Source organism: Scophthalmus maximus, chromosome 2 (assembly GCF_022379125.1).
Source record: "Scophthalmus maximus strain ysfricsl-2021 chromosome 2, ASM2237912v1, whole genome shotgun sequence".
NCBI lineage: Eukaryota > Metazoa > Chordata > Actinopteri > Pleuronectiformes > Scophthalmidae > Scophthalmus > Scophthalmus maximus.
In genome coordinates, this window is record NC_061516.1 from 28,921,594 (window position 1) to 28,937,559 (window position 15,966).

Below are 15,966 nucleotides of genomic sequence, written 5' to 3' on the forward strand. Positions count from 1 at the left end.
TCACTTTAGAAGCCACGTGGAGGTGAATTTGGTCCCATTGTGAATTCAATTTTCTGATCCTCAGCAAACTAAGAGAGACCGTAGCTATTTATACAATTAGTTGCATTTTCATAAGTTGATTAGTTTGTTTATTTATTTTCCATGTAGGGAATTTGAAAAGGTGACACCAAAATATGACATTTAAAGTGAAAGAGTTGCAATGCCTCTAAAATTTTACCACCTTCAGAAATTACAATTGGCATTGATTTTTCATGTTCGTCATGGTGAGTTTTTTATATATATATACAGTATATACAATTATTTTAATGCAGATATTGAATTAGGCGGAATACAGTGCAGTTACTCTTTTCTTCTTTACTTCATACAGCCACTGCAACATGTTTGTGTTCAGTGCTTCCTGAACGTTCTGCTACCTGCTTTATTTCAACTTCCATTTCACCTTTTGTCTGTTAGGATATTTGCAGCATTTCTGTATTGGGACCACTCTTCTCTAATGTTTCTAATTTTGCTCCCGTGTGTATTTTGTTCACTGGGACCAACTAAATGAAAAAAGAGATTCAATTGAAATATGTCAGTGTTCCAACATCCCTCAGATACATGAAATTATTCCCCAGAGGACTGTACCCCTCAACAGCTCCTTCATATTACAACTGAGGACGGTGGGTCATGCCTCCCCATGAATCAACGCATTAATGGCTGATTGGCGCTTGGTGTCGAGCAAATGAGGTCTCGTAAGCCAGGTGATGGTGTAACAAAGACCTGAGGCTCGCTCTAATTGTAAGTGACAGGGTGGCAGAGAGCGCGCACACACTCACGCAGACATGGGACACATGCACACACATTTTCCACTACTCCTCATGCATGCCACACACACACACACACACACACACTGACGCAGACATGGGACACATGCACACACATTTTCCACTCCTCCTCATGCATGCCACACACACACACAGTTATTCACAAAACACCTCTTTCCCTCTGCGTCTCCTTGATTCGCTCACACACACTCTCGGCCTGGTTGTAATTAGTGGCACAGGGGTAGTGGTCCCACATAATGCCACTAATTGGGCTGGCAGGCACCATTACACAGAGCTAATCACCATTCTGTGGGTGACGAGGCATCCTGACCCTCTGACCACTAGCTGCTAGCAGCACCCGTATCACTGCAAGAGCTCAGGAAGCCCTGCCGCCACACCAATTAACCAGCTAAACCCACCCTGTCGGTCTCAGGCAGACTTTGCCTCACCCTATTTGCTGGCAGTGCTTTTGAATTTAAGGCCCGCTGATGTTCCTACTAACCTGTGACATCTGAGGAAGTGCTCGTACGGTATGTGCAGGTGAAACCCTCTCCTTATCTCTACCTGTTCTGCTTGACAGACTCTGTGTTCACGTGGCCATGATGGGCGCCGTCACATGAATCTCTAGTTTGTTTGCCGCTGCCTGATTGTACGTCCTCATTCAGGACTCGGTGCTCTTCATTGACCGGCTCTGAGAGCGGCTCAGTGAGGTCTGACTCACGTCCCTGAGATTTAGGCGAACCAACGTAAGTCCAGCAGCCTCTGAATTGGAGAGAGGAGAGAGGAGAGAGGGTTGCTGTCTGGAGTGAAGGCAGTTACCTGAACATGGCTGAAGAGGAACAGAAAGCTTTTTTCCCCCCAGCTTTCCACAACAGGAGGCTTTCATTTTCGTGCCCATTAAACATGACCTGACTTTAATTACATTTGCAAGGCTCTCATCTCCACCAGAGCTCGTTTAAAATTAGGGGGTTTTTTGTAGCCCTTTTCCACACGGCTTGACTTTAGCTGTGGCTGTTTTGTAATGTCAAAGAGCAATAGCTCTCTTCTTTTATTGTTCGCATAATTTGACAAGCTCTTTGCAAAAACACGTTAATTTACTGGGAACCTACTGTGTTGTTTTTACGTCCACTTTTATTATAATTTATTGCTGTCAACCAAATGATGCCTTGATTTACCTCAACTAGCAAGTTATCCTGATTCCTGCTTCCCAATCATTCAACTCATTTAACACTCTTTCATCACTCTTTTTACACCAGTCTTACACCAAGAGCCATGTCCCTGCTGCTGGAAAAGATAATGAATTGATCTTAAAGTAAACATGCTAATTGAACTTACTGTTAGCTCTCCAAACCTATGGTATAAGATACTCTAATACCAGGATTTTTTATCTGAGTGCATTTCAAACCCTGCAAATGTCAGAAGATGTAAAAAAAAATAAAATAAATAATGGATAAGGATCGTCTTAGTCTTTCAGGTTTTGGAACAAAGGCCCGTGCTCTTTAAGGTCCTCCGTGTTCAACCACCTTTTGTTCCGTGTTGTACTTTAAGGTGATAATGGAATAGAATAATACAAGATAAGGGGAAATTCAAATTTGACACAGCAGCAAAGAAGTGTTGCAGCACAAGGGGAAAATGTAATAAGTAAATAACATAAAATAAGAATATAAAATAGAATCTAAGGAACTGTACATAAAATGAAACAGAAGTACAATATAATAGCAAATGCTGTATACAATAATGTGCATTGTAGCTGTTGTGCAATTTAAAAACAAAAATTAAGTGATTGTGCAGTTGAGGTTTAAAATGGAGTATACAAGAGCATATACAGTAGCTTACCTTGTCAATTCTCATGTGGCTGTTATACATCATTTGTAGGTAATGGAATGCTCTTATAGCAAACTCTGAAAGAAAAATGGCATAAATACCAATTCTCTTTGCAATACTTTGCCCTTTCGCTGTTTGACTTTCCTCACTCGCTCTACATTTGCCAGCTTTCTGACTTTTACTAATACATTACATTACTCATCTAATTTTGTGTGTGCGTGCCAGTGACACATGGGAGGAGGAGGCCAAGAACAGGTGACCGTGTTCCATAGAGAGTGTGACTAGTTCCTGTCCGTCATTGAACAGAAGATGGAGGCTGACCAGCAGCTGGAGGTAAGCTCTATGAAAGGACTTTTCCATTATTAGCTTTGACATTAAATACTTTTGCTGTGGCAGCTTAAACACAATTTTGTGCCAAAAACAGACTTACAGAAACAAGACACTGCTTTTTTACACAATCGGACAAGGCTATTCAGAGTTATACTGTACAATGGCAAGAACAAGTATGTGAGCCCTTTAAGGTAACCTGAATTTCTGCCGTGATTGGTTGTTAAATGTGATCTGATCTTATGTCATAAGTAAAGACAAATGCAATGTGCTTAAGATCGGAACACAACTATGATCTTTCATGGCTTTACTGAGCACACCCATTAAACGTTCACATTGTGGGTGGGAAAAGTATGGAAGCCTGTGGAGGACTATATTAAAATGATAAAGTAAACTTGAATATGAAAATGTAGTTCCACAATGGGATTACAGTTTTCCATATATGTCATGATAAGTTATACAAGTAAAAATTACATTTATTTTCCACGGACCATAATAAATAACAGTAGAAAAAAGGGTTTGATCTTTAAATTTCAATCTGTTAATGCACAAAGTGGAAGCCTGCAACCAGATCATCTGTTTGTGTTACAAGCAAAGTGTAGGTGTGATCTTGATAATATGCCCTTGAAAATGATTATGAAATACTTTGCCACTGACCTCAAACCAGGTTGTTTTAGGTCAAAAGCACAATCGCTTTCTGGTGCCTCAGGATATCAGTGCACCAACAGTGCGCCGCACTAAACCTCAAGTTAAGACCAATGGGGGCTCAATTGGATTTGCTGTTTAGAAAATGTGGGAACGGGATGGGAAATGACAGCGGCGTCAGTGTGTAGACGTGCTTGTGTCATGCTCTGTAAAAGGTGTCACTCCTGTTTTCCACGCGTGTTGTCCAAGCCCAACGTAGAGCAGCACTTCCTATATTTCACCAAGCTGCTCTGGCCCGTCACTCGAACATAGCATAGCCACTGAAACTGAGATGCTCTAAGATCTATATATCCAATGTGGCCAACTCTGAATGAAAAACCAAGTAAAGAAAGGTACCTGTCCTTGGTCAAGTCTTTGTCACATCTTTAAGGAGAGCATTCAGCATTCAGAAAGTTAAGTCTTACACATACAATCATGAAAGGGGAAAGAAATTACTGCACTTACTGCACTTCAGACAAGCGAGTGTTGTAGCCTATAGGTCAGAAAAGGCAATTTAGAATTTGTTAATCTCTAAATGTCATGCTTTCCATTTCCGGAAACAGCTCATATACTAAAATGTGGCTCAGCAAGTATGCTGACTGTATACCCTGTCACCATCTATTCACTTATTATGTCCTTTTTTATTTGCCATTGAGTGCCTGCATAAAAAGGACATGACAACGATCCAGTCCATGGCTGTCCCCCAGCACCGGTGGAGACACTGACGCAGGCTGTCATGATCCTCCAGGGCAAAGAGCCCACCTGGGCAGAGGCCAAGAGCCAGCTGGGGGGGAGACAGCAGCCGCACAGGATGAAGGGATGAATAAGGGAAGGAAATTGAAAGGAGAGATGCAGGGAGACAGAGCCATTTGGGCTTGACAGAGAGGAGATTGGGAGTGTGGCAAAGAAACACAGAGAAGATGGGAGAAGTAAAGTGCCCTAAAAAATGAGCGGAGCAAAACCTGACATGCAGAGATTGTGTGCAGTCATACCATGCACAGCGAGAAACGGCGGGGACAGGAAGACCTGCTCTGTTTTCTTTATCCTGGTGCCCAAAGGGGTTGTGGTTTTTTTGCAATCACATATCAAGGCTGAATTGTGGAATTGATACCATTGTCTCTGTAGGGTTATAAGCAAACATGTCAGCTGAAGGATGAGTTTAAATTAGTTTTAGGTTTCTCATAACCCGAGCAAGAGGGATTGAAAAAAAAAAAGCAATCTTTTAATATATGAAAAGGTTGTAGAGGTTGCAGGTTAGAATGTGAGTTGAACTTTGGAATATTGGTGCCATTGTACTGACCGAAAAATAAACAATGCACCAGCTTTTTTAAGTGCCAGTTTTCATGAGGACATAGATCAGTCAGTTTATCAAAGACCAAAACTGAACGGAAACGATTAAAGAGGCATTTGGTTTGAATGGGATTTAATGTATTAGGCAGTTTCTCTTTCCCTGTACACTCCCATACCTCTGACATATATGTCATACAGTACGTGTTGTTTGTATTTTTCATCTACTGGTTTTGACTCCCTTCCCTTTGCTCATGGATTACATTACATTATTTATCTTTTGCTTCTCAAAGAGGATTACAGCAGGGCAGAATTGACTGTGAAGAGGTCGAGAGTTAAAGTCACACATTCTCAATAACATCACGTTGACGTTTCCTCTTTTAATTAGATGCTGCTTACAAAAGAAGATGTGATTTGTGGAAAATAATTTTCTCAAGTGCTCTAAAATATGATGGAGTTCGCTAGCGTGCAGGTGAAATATCTCCCCTCTGACTCACTGAGCTAAATATTCAGCTCAAGGATCTCAATACTGTAACCATGGAGCCACTGGAGGGGAGAGGAAAAAGAGCCCCCGTAAAAACACATAAAACACAACGCTGTGCGGGCATTTGGGGAGATCACAAAGAAGGTTACAAGACCCAAAACCATTCATGTCCTTATGAGTACGACTCCGAGTAGGAGATTAATCAAGCTGATAGTTAGGAAGGAAAGTAACAGAGGAAAACCATATTTCCACTGTTGCCTGCTCTGTGTCCTTGGGGTGTTTGTGGGGTAACTTCATCAAAGTGTCGAAAGAAAACTTGGACAAGGGCAAAATGTTGATGTTGGTGATGAGGCGCACTTTGTTTGTTTTCATGGGACAACCAGTGAGATTATAGATAACCACTGCCTGTGCCCTGCGTGGGCTCTCCTTAGGATCACAAGTTACAGATGTTCACTGCAGTTCATTTATACAGTTTTCCCGTCCAAACCCCAAAGCAGTGAGGGACTGGAAACAAACCAGGCATTGCTCGGAGACGCGATCTCCACTGAGTCGACGGTCAGTTCATTTACACACGAGTTGTTACCGAGGGTTTGTTGACCGAGATTAGCTGCAGTCCTGCGAGCACACTGAGGCGAAGGCACTTTGAAATTAAGCGAACGAAGGCTTTCACAGTTGCACTCTGGCTAACACTTGCATTTCTGGGCGACAGTGTGACTTAATTCACATCAGACAGACAGCAGTGAGGCAAGCACAGGTATAACCTCACAATCCCGGAGGCCAGTCACAGAAATATGCACTGATGTCTCACTAAGTCACAGCGAGTGAGAAGAGTGAAGAGAGGTGAGGGAACAGACAAGAAGATTCAAAGCTCTTAATATGAAGCACGTTTCCTTCCAGCATCTCCCTCTGAGTGTCTTTCCCTCTCTACGTTCAGGTCTGGTGCACAGTTGTTCTTCATTTGTCTTTCTGTTTCATTTCTCTCTAGTAGTATAACTCCTGTGCATTTAGGGTTTCAAATCAGGTTATGTAGCGTTCTCCTGTTTCAAGATGGCATTTGGTGGTGGATCCTCAAAGACGAGCATTACAGTGGATCAAGAATGCATACTGTAGATGAAGTGCATGTGAAATATCTGACTTAGCCCGAGCTCTCATTAGACAAGTTTTGTCTTTACTGCTGCATAGTTCCTTTTCTGGTGCAAAACCATGCATCCAGTCCTTTTAGAATTTTTAAAATATTTGACATGATTCAATGTAATTCGGTATTCACCTGCTGATGTCATACATTCATTGCCACTGGTGATAACCATCAGTCAGTGTTGCACCTCCAGCAGCGCAGGTGAGGTGTACACTGAGGCTGGAATATTAACATGAACAGACTAAGAAATGAATGAGCTCACAGATTCACTTTTGAATTGGTGATTCCATCGGGTTTTTGTAAAAGGAACACCTGTGCAGTGTGGATTGGAAGCAGCTTTTTGAAAGTCAGAGTCTGAGTGTTCTCTCTTGATATATTTCCCTCACGTAAGTCAGTATTGAAATATTATGCACAGTGAAATTTGTCTTCCTGTTGTATCTCTTGGTCCCTGGTTCCCTCTGTGATAGTGTAGATCAGCTTACAATAACTTGTGTGAAATGTATACAAAATATGAATATATACAGTGTATATATATCATTATATTTTTTTATTGTGGTTACTTGATGTAAAGATTTGAAGACGTTGGTGGACAGCGTTTGACCACTTGATCATCAGGAGTGCCTGCTCTGTCACATTGCTGTCAAAGCTCTTTCCACTTTTTTTATTTTAGACGTAATTATTTATTTTCTCAATGAGTGCCTCCTATGGGGCAATTCTGTGGCTGTTTGTTATTGATTGCCTGTTTCCATTGACTCCTTATGCATTTTTTTTTGTGGGAGTGCCGCAGCGCCATTCTGTCCTACAGTACCGCCATACCACGCGAGGCAGTCACACATGTTGCCTGTGCCGCTGGTTACCTCCCATGTTCTCTCCCCAAACTTTCCACTGCGTCTCTGTAAAGCAATTTAGCCTCAAACATCAACAGGCATCGTGTGCCTCAACTGGAGAACACCAGTCCGTGCTCAGGCTTTTTTTTTTTGACTGTAATGGAGACCAGATTGTCTTGAGCCGCCATCAGCCGAGGCACTGCAGTGGAGTGCATTATGGTCATCTCCGAGGAAGGCTCCTGAAATTTGAAGGGATTTACTTTGACTAGATATCAGATAAGACATCAGTGGAGGAAAGCTAGGCAAAGCTACAAAGAAAGTTTACAGCCGCTAACATATCTTTCCTGTTTTCCAAAATGACTGTGACTTCTGTTTTCCTTTGCCTTCTGAACTCTTTCTGAACATAACTCATTTCATGTGTGTGTGTATATGGTCTGTGTGGCGTTTTGTGTCCTCTGCACTAGTCTGTAGCTGCATTTATTTTAGCAGTTCAATCAGCAATATTTGTAATGAGCGCTCAATCAAAGTGCTTTGTCAAATAACAATAACAATAAAATGGCAAGTTTAAGATTTTACACCAATTCAGTTAATGTTCCCATTGTCACGTTTCTGAATATTCCATATTACGGTTGGTGTTTCTCTTATTTGATGTCTCCACAATTAATAAGATTGTAGACACCAAAGGAGTAAACCATGTGCTGAATATTTTTGGTGTCATGCATGTCAGCTTAACTTCCGATTACTGTCTGTGGAGCAAATAGACTGGATTTTCGCAAGGCACAGATTGTGATCCAGAGTTAAAGAAAGATGTCATCTCACCACCGAAGTTTGAATAAATAATGACTTATAAAGATAATTGATTCATTTAGTGATCGACTACACACTTTAAAGTAAAAACACTGTAAGATTGTATGTGTCACCTCACAATATGTCCACCCCGATCTTTAGGTCTCAATCTTTCTTATCCTCCTCCCTCTTTTCAAAATGTCCTCGGTCTCCACAGGACCTCTCCTCTCTCGCCTTTCCTTTCTCTGGCCAATTTATTCCCAGTGTGTGCCATTCAGACACTTTCTCCCTCTTTGGTCCTTCTGACCTTTCATGCTCTCTCTCTCTCTTTCTCTGTCTCCATGGTCCTTTGCTCTGCTTCGTTGCCCCCACTTCATTCAGTTGCTGCCGGTTCACAATGTAGCCACAGCGTGACATTTAGGGACAATTGCGTTGTGGCAGTTATGGATTGCATCTGCAGTGTTTCAGAGTGACATATTTGTCTAATAGCCTGGCCGCCCGTTCCCTCTGACTTGCCAATAATCAGTGACCCTCTCTGGCCCTTTGTCCATCCATCCACCCATCCATAGCAGAAGTAGTGGAACCATACAACTTTCATAAAATACAACAAAAACTATTTGAAAAGCATGTTTACCCAATATTTACATAATTAATGTAATTTGTTTGTGAGTTCTATCAAAAAAAATGTTGTCCCATTGTGTATTCACTTGAGCTCTGTTTTTTTAATCCTGTAATCCTGATTTTCTCCGTATTACCAACTCAAGTAAACAGTAGTAAATAATCATTTCTAATTATTCTTTTTTTGTTTGTATATTTGTTGGGCTTTGTACATTTCAAAGCGTGCAGTGTTACATTTTGAAACTTACATTTCTGGTGCATGTTTATCAAGGATAGGAGCTGTAAAACAGCAAAAACAAAATTTGACCCCACCCGGCTACCAGAGATGTCACGTGTACGGATGAAGGGTCTGAGGGAGGAGGACAAGGAAGGGATCCATCCACTATCTACACCGCTCGTCCTGTTAAGGGTACAAACTCCACACCGAAGGAACCCGGTCGAACCCATAATCGTCTTGCTATGAGGCGACAGTGCAAGCCACTGCTCCACCGTGCCACACCAAGGAAGGGATGTGGAAGGGGAATGAGGAGTTCGAAAAAAGAGATGCACAGAGAATGAGAGGACGGAGAAGAAGAAGAGACAGCAGCTGAGTATGTTAATGTGCTTGACAACATAGTGTTTAAATCAGTTTGTGTGATGATTAGCTGCAACATTGATACAAAATCCGTATGTCTCAAAGCTGCGCTGATCAGACAGAGAGGAATGTAAGGAGTCATAGCAGGTGGATGTGGAGGGAAGGAAGTGGAGAATTGGGGACTGATTAAAGATTAGAAGGAGTGCTGAGGTCAGTGTAAATTTAAAGATGGAGACATAGTCATCTATTTAAATTTACACAGGGGAGAGCAGAGGGAGGATTAGTAAACATTCGATAGTGGATTTGGAAGACATACATGTACAAATGAAGACTGTACATGCAGGATACCTTGTTCCAGAGTGGTACATTGTTTTATAGACTATTCAAAATAGAAACAACCCCAGAATACAGACCAAAGACTGAGAGGAAGATGGCTATTTAACACAGCTGGGTATTGTAGAAGTACACCGCGGAGGTGGAGAGTTGACTGGAGCAGAGACTGATTTCACTGCAGCAATGCTGACGGATGGACTAAAGGAACCTTATTTTACCTTATAAATGTTTTATTTCTAGATCCTCCAAACTATGAACTGCTCCCCCTTTGTTCCTCTGGTCTCCCTCTCTTCCTCTATTTCCTTCCCCTCACTCAACCTCTCCTAAGCTCTCTGCTGGGATCAAACTTTTGCAATAGCTCAGACTTTGTTCTTAGTCAGCTTGTTCTCAAAATTGCAGCTAAAGCTATGACACGTTCAATATGAACCTGCATCCACAACTATGAATCCCTGGACAGTACTTATGAACTACCCTCCATCTGCTGTGCACTGAAAGCACGCACACGTAGAAGAGCTTCCTGCCCTTCGGCTGCGACATACCCGCATGCTACAGACATTTTGTGACTGTTCCCGTTTTGTTTGGTCTGTGTGAGTAATTTCCACTTTGGTTGATTTATTTGTATTCGTCTGACTTGGGTGGCTAGGTTCAGTTTGATACAATTTAAAATTTCCACTTCCAACCATTGTACAAAAATGAAGCCAAAACATCCCGGATATGGGATGGTAAATGCTACCATCGTAGCCAGAGTCTGCGCAGTATTGAACGTGTTTTAGAGCCGCATTATCGAGATCCCTCCAATACGTGCGTTGGACCAATCGCGAGTCAGTGTCAGCTGTCAATCATTACGCTTTGACTCGTTTTTATAGCATCAATTAAAATTAAAAGCAAACTTCCTGGAAAAATAAACACTTGACCATACATCATCAGTGTGGTTAGAACTACCTAAAATGACAGAAACCACCTTTAGGAAACATTTATTTCCCGTTCACTTTGACTTTTTAGATGGGATTGTGTCTTTGTTGAAGAAGTTTTGCATAAATTATGATATTTTTATCATAACTAGATGTTTTATTAATGTGTTTTTTGCGTTGTGTCCCCTTCAAGTGAAGAAATATCTGCTTTCAACCGCCATTACTGTTTGAATATGTTGATGATTTAAGAGCTTTTCAACTGAAGAGTGGTTTGAATAATGTTTAGAGGAGTACTTGCCTATGGTATCAAATATTTTACGACCCTTCAGATTCGGGTTACCCAGCCGCCAGTTTGGTAACCACAGCTTTTGAAGATTCCTCGTGATATTTGGGAGTAACTGTGGGTAATGCTGTGTGTGTGCATTTATGTTTTGCAGGTTCAAGTGCTGTGGTGTCTTTGAGTTGCTGCTCAGCTTCCAAATGCCAAGTCAACTTGGATGAGTCCAAGGCGATCCGTAAGAAAACACAGAACGCTCACAAACACGATGTTCACATCCTATTTGATTTTATATAAGCCAGCGGAACAAATCGTTTTTCTTTTTCAAAGGCCTGGGACACACTTGGGGCCCCCAGAACACATTTCCCTGGGAAATCCCCAATGTTGAACTCTGTAGAAGTTGAGCCTTTGCACGCAAACACTGCTGCTTCATTCACACCGTTCTTTTCTGCGTCGTAGCAATTAACAGGGACAACACCACTGTAGAGCTGGATAAGCTGCCCAACTTCCATCCACTTGTTTCAGGTGGCACGTTTGAGACAGGAACCTTTGCTTTGCCGCGCGGATTGTGTTTGTTATTGGAGGTTTTTATTGATTTGCCGCTGCAGTGAGAATATTCCTCCCACTAGTGACAATAAAGTTAAAGTGAAGTCAAGTGGTTGAGAGAGGCAGCTTGCGTGTGCTGGTGTTTTTCATCAGGCTCCTCCTGCTGTGTACTGAAAGTTTTCAAGGTTTCGCTCAAGTATGACACTGACAGCTGAGAAACAACTGTATGCTTTCCGTGTGTTTATATTACACCCTGGCGATGATGAATATGTGTCTTCTCCCTTTTTCTGACAACTGAGGATCTATTCATGGCTGACTCACTGAAGAGAGCAGAGAGCAAGTGAGTGTGTGGGGGTTTTGGGGGGGGGGGGGGGGGGGGGTGGGTATCTGTCACTCACTTCTGTTGCTTTATTCCATGAGTGGGAATGAGATTTGACAAAGTTGAGCTCAATATTAATGTGATCACAGGAGGATTTTGCTGCTGCCAAGATTTCTTCTCTGCTCTGCTTAGAGCAGAGTCTAGTGTTTATCTTGCTGTGTTAGTGATGCGCATGGGGCCATGATTCATGGGTCGCGTTAGCTCGACGAAAGTTTCCCATCCTTAATGAAAACAAAAATGAAACCCTCTTTTCTTCCTCGTTCCTCTTTCTCCTTACACTTACTCCCAACTCTCTCCACTTAGTTTCTTCTCTGTCATTTCTCCCCTGCCCTCTCCTCTCCTTTTCATTACACCATCCATCCATTTCTCCCTTCACCCCTGAATTCCCAGCCTTTGCCCTTCCTCCCTTTCACTCCCTCTCTCTAAGGGAATTTGAAGAAAAGCTGCAATGAGCTGCAGAAGCTGTTGATGGTGTACTCTGCGTCCGAGCCGCGTCTCCTTGTGCCTCACCTCGGTCATCGTTAACAACCTCAGTACTTGCTTTGTGGAGCCCGCCCGCTCTCTGCCGCTCTACAAGCTGTGAGTGTCAGCTATTTTTACATCAGTCCCTGTTGTTCTTCTACTCCGTGTGGCCATCTCTCTCTCTCTCTGTCTGTCTCTCTGGGTGAGCCCTCCCAGCCACACACGCACACGCGCACGCACGCACACACACACACACACACACACACACACACACACACACACACACACACACACACACACACACACACACACACACACACACACACACACACACACACACACACACACACACACACACACACACACACACACACACACACACACACACACACACACACACACACACACACACACCACCAAAAGCCCATGTTTGATTGACTCTTTTGCTTTTGAAACCTGTATCAACTTTAAACTAATGTTTTGTACATCTAATTTGTTTAATTCTTTTTTTATTATAGCTCACTGGAAAACAGAATCTCTCTAAACCCCAACACATAGTTACTGTTAGGTTGTCAAGTGAGTTACACAGTGTTGGCTCATCCATTTTAACATTCTGTCTCCTTGTTTGCTGACTCTCCTCTCTGTCCTCTGCCCACAATGTGGAGGAATTCACTGGCAGGACTCCTCTGATCTGTGCTCCGTCTCCCGGGGACCGTACGGGGGCCCTGCTGCATCTGGCTTTCTCTGTCCGGGGCCGGGGACAGGCCCCAATCAGCATGAGCATGATCGAAGAGGGCGTCAATAACAGTACAACACCAACTGCTCTGTCTTTCTTCCCATTTTTGTTTCTGCTCCTTTGCCGTGTTTTTTTTTTTTTCTTTTTTTCAGGCTCAAGTGTCATTTGTTGTTGACAAAGTGCACAAAATACTTGATGAATATTTGATTGATTTGGTTTATTCAGATGAATCTTTCACTCCCCTTATCGACCCACGGTCTACCGGCTCTCTCATGCTCATCAACTTGATTTGCAGCTGCTCCTTATACCAGTGGAGGCCTCACTGTCAGTTTCTATGGTTTGTTGCCTCTCCGACACGCCTCTCTGTAACTAGGGAAATGTCACGCTTATACATCAAGCAATTTGTTTGTCTGGGAAATTCAATTTTTATTGTCTTTCCTCTGATTCACTTTCACCCCTCCATGTCCCTCTTCTATTCCTCTGATGCATAACAGTTACAATGCCTTGGGTACGAGTGGCAAAATCCCAACAGCCATTTTTATACTATACTATATTTTTATGTATCTTATTACTTTCTCTTACCAACTGTATTTTAACAGACTAGTGATTATAAATAAGATGCTTTGTGCAGATTTAATGAAGTGTTGCTGTTGAACGTACCAAGTGTGGGTTTGGTCATCATCCCACTAAAACCAAGCCAAAAGCCACTTTTAAATTCTTTCCATTTCCTTGCTTGAAAGAAAAATGGCTAGATTTAGAAAACAAGTCCAGGCATGTGCAGTAACCCTTCCTCCACCTCTACACTATATCTAGAAACCTGATTGATTCATTAGGTCTCTCATTAAGCTCAGATTAAATCAAAGCTAAAACCTACCTAAGATAAAGCGCCACATGTCAGAAATAAGTCAAGGCCCAAAATAAAAACCTTCATTCATTAATGTAAATCAAATCATGTACATGTATGAAAGAAGTAAAAATCATTGCTGCCATTATCTCACACTAAAGTCTTACAGTTAAACAGCGGCAGCCAGGAGGTGGACCGCCATCAGTCCAGTGAGGATATTGACGAGTGAATGTCACCGCGATGTGGTTGCGGTTATTGTGGTGGTTACTGAGTAGAATGAATGCATCAGTGTCAGTAATCTGCGGTCTCTCTGCAACCGTGTCAGAGTGAAGGCCGATGAGACTGATGGATAATGACCATCTAGCTGAAGTGCGTGAGACTGAACAGTCCTTACGGCCTTTGTTAGAATGTCTGTTTCTGTCTTTGCTGTTCCACTTGCATTTGAAAGTCTGTTCAAATCCTCTTCTTCATGCGCGCCCCCCTCAGTGAGTGAGAAGCTGCTGAGTTGGGACGCCCTGGAGTCGTCATTGCTGGGGTCAACTGCTGTGTGGAGGTCCTGTCACAGGTGACTGGGACAGACGTCTACCCAGCCCCTCTTCAAGTGCAACACTTGTACACGTTCAGACACACATTTGTCTGCCACATCATGTACCTTGTATAGGCATGATGTCATTTCTATATTTGTGTAATGCAACAGTCCGTCCCTCTTCATATCAACTCCAACTCTGCTGCAACATAAATACCCACTGCAAAGGTGCTATATTTAAAGTGTACACAGCTTTACACAAATTAACCAATGTATGTATCTGACATAAAAAAAAAAAAACCTTTGCTGAGAAAGCGCACTGCGGCTGCATTCAGCCGAAAGAGGCCACTACAACTCCCTAATGAAGACCCTCAAGGAGGCGGAGTGCTAGCACCACCACGTGGGCAATCGGATTACATTAGCCTGGGAAATACAGACACAGTGGCACCCTGATTAACTCTGACAGGAACACTAAGTCCTTGCTTTTTTTCATTTAATCACTTACACTTATCCACACGAGCGCTCGTGTCCACTAACTACATTTCTAAGCAACCACTCTGAAAAGATTTAAGGCTGGTGGTATTGAGCAGATGGAACAGTTTCTCATTTTCAGTCGTCAGGACTTTTTTGTTTTCACTTGGTCCAGCTACAATGAAATGAAGTTGTGAAGCCATATTGAGCTCCAAAACCTCTAAAAATGTCTAATGTACAACCAAAATATTGAGATGGAAGCATGATATCTAGTTATTGATTTTAATTTATTACATATTTATTTTGACTTATTTGTACCAGAATGAAATAAATGATAAAATATGCAGAGCTCTTCAGTCATTGAGGTGCAATGATGAATAAATTATTAAAATATATCAAAAAAATATATTAATTTTGTCCACAAATTATTTGTGTCTAAGGTTGTTACACATGCACAAGTTCATACTTTTTACAAATCTTTTTAGTTTGTGTTTGTGTGTGCGCCACATGCTGTCAATCTGAAGGTTGATGGAATTCTGGGAAAAAAGTAAACGACATTAATAATCCATGACGTGGAATGAAGTATAAAATTGTATATGTGAGTGAGAACTGCTGGCAGTTACTGTACCAGAGTGTCAGAGACCGAATGCTCCATTTTTCTTCTTTATCCTTAGAACACGGATGAAACGCTGTACAATTCCAGTAAACCCAGATTAAATTAGAGGGACAATCAAATTTCCACTGTAAACTGGGACTTGGATGACAGATTGCCAGCTTAAACTGTGCGTTTGTGTCGTAGTTTGGCCCTGGTGGAGCTGGAGAAAGGGATCCAAGGCTCAGTGGTGATGTCATCGAGTTTGAAGGAGACCTCTGAAGGTTACGCACACACACACACACACACACACACACACACACACACCGCATTCCTCTAACATCATTTTTCTGTCCAGGCTCCAAATTCATTCATTCCCAGATCACAACATGTAATTCTGAATTTCTCACTTCTCCACTGATGCACTTCTGTACTTGCTGTGCGCCTGGTCCCGCCTCATACAGCGAGTAGTCTTGAATAATGCCAGACAGAAGGTATGCTGAGTCAGAAATGGTGGTATTAAAAGAAATCTACTGATCA

General features: G+C 42.2%; 1 long non-coding RNA gene across 2 annotated transcripts in view; it reads left to right on the forward strand.

Moving 5' to 3' along the window:
* LOC124849821 overlaps window positions 1-15,219 on the forward strand; it is a 137,671-nt gene extending 122,452 nt beyond the window's left edge. Inside the window, exons 21-26 of one of the 2 annotated variants that reach the window (XR_007030395.1) lie at window positions 2,853-2,960; window positions 9,047-9,365; window positions 11,031-11,756; window positions 12,099-12,374; window positions 12,776-12,833; window positions 12,923-15,219. This is a non-coding gene — a long non-coding RNA (uncharacterized LOC124849821). Of the gene's footprint in view, window positions 1-2,852; window positions 2,961-9,046; window positions 9,366-11,030; window positions 11,757-12,098; window positions 12,375-12,775 lie in introns of both variants that reach the window. The other variant, XR_007030396.1, reaches the window with a different exon arrangement.
* The last annotated feature ends 747 nt before the right edge of the window (window positions 15,220-15,966 follow it).